General features: G+C 39.4%; 1 non-coding gene across 1 annotated transcript; it reads left to right on the forward strand.

Moving 5' to 3' along the window:
* Positions 1-562: 562 nt before the first annotated feature.
* Positions 563-669, forward strand: LOC141669497 (small nucleolar RNA R71). The gene has a single exon (XR_012553777.1). It is a non-coding gene; the product is annotated as a small nucleolar RNA R71 (small nucleolar RNA).
* Positions 670-1,500: the final 831 nt, after the last annotated feature.

The following is a 1,500-nucleotide window of genomic DNA, read 5'->3' on the forward strand; positions in this document are numbered from 1 at the left end:
TTACATTCCCATTGGCTGAAACTGTTGCCTTGATGTAAATTGTTGTTGAAAACCAGGAGGATTGAATTGCTTGTTTCCAAACTGCTGGAACGGCTGTTACATCACATTCTGATTGTTGCTCCAGCTGAAGTTAGGATGATTCCAGTTGTCAGGATGATAAGTGTCTGGAACTGGTTGTTGCGATCTCTAAAAGTTGCTCATAAACTGAGCTAATTCACTAGATATAGCACATTGCTCCATCGCATGCGAACCTACACACAGCTCACAAACACTGGTTATCTGATTAACACCATAGGTAGCCAGAGAATCGATCTTCGTAGACAACGCTTTTAGTTGGGCAATGATAGTTGTAGTTGTATCCACTTCAAGAACTCATGCTACCTTGCCCTGTAGCAATCTCTCGGTTGGATACTTATATTCATTAACATCCACCATTTCAATTAGATCATAAGCTTCCTCATAGCTCTTTGACCATAATGCTCCACTTGATGCTGCATCGAGCATGGGACTTGACTGTGCTCCCAAACCGTTATAGAAGCAATTGATGATCATCCAATCAGGCATTCCATGATGATGACACTTCCTAAGCATCTCCTTGTAGCGCTCCCAAGATTCACATAGAGACTCTCTCGATTGCTGCGTAAATTGAGTAAGAGCATTCCTGATTGCAGCTGTCTTCACCCTAGGGAAAAATTTAGTGAGAAACTTTTGAGCAAGATCTTCCCAAGTAGCAATCGAACCAGCTGGTAGAGAGTGTAATCAGCTCTTAGCCTTGTCCCTCAGAGTGAATGGGAACAGTCTCAGTTTCACCGCGTCCTCAGACATACCATTGAACCTGAAGGTGACGCAGATCTATGTGAAATCCCTAATAAGCATATTGGGATCTTACGTTGGAGAACCCCCAAACTGGACTGAATTCTGTACCCATTGAATCGTGCTAGACTTGATTTCAAAGGTATTAACAGCAATGGTTGGTCTGACAATGTTAGACTGAATGTCAATGATTTTCGGTTGAGAATAATCCATCAAAGCTTTTGTATCTGCTGTTGGTTCTCCCATTACAATAAAAACTAGATACCTGAAACACACGACTAAAGTAAACCTTTTAAAAAATCCGAGTCAGTGAACTTTAACGACCACTGATGATAAGCACATAAACTAAATTTAACACCGAGTCCCCGGCAGCGGCGCCAAAAACTTGTTCGCACTAAAACATACGCGAAAATTTATGCAAGCGCATGTGATCACAAGTAGTATAAGATGTAAGTCAAGTTCGTTCCGACAAGGACTGGTTTCGGTTAATTTCAGATTATGCACTTATGCAAAAATGTATGAGTATCATTCAATGCTAAGACAAGTAACAAATGGAGTTTTGATTTGACTAAGAGATTATACTAAATAATATTAACTAAAGGAATTAAGATTAAATTACTTATATGAGAATAAACATGGGATTCTAACTTCATTAAATACTTTATTCAAAGTTATATCTTTAACCCT

Source organism: Apium graveolens, chromosome 6, assembly GCF_009905375.1.
Source record: "Apium graveolens cultivar Ventura chromosome 6, ASM990537v1, whole genome shotgun sequence".
Taxonomy (NCBI): Eukaryota; Viridiplantae; Streptophyta; class Magnoliopsida; order Apiales; family Apiaceae; genus Apium; species Apium graveolens.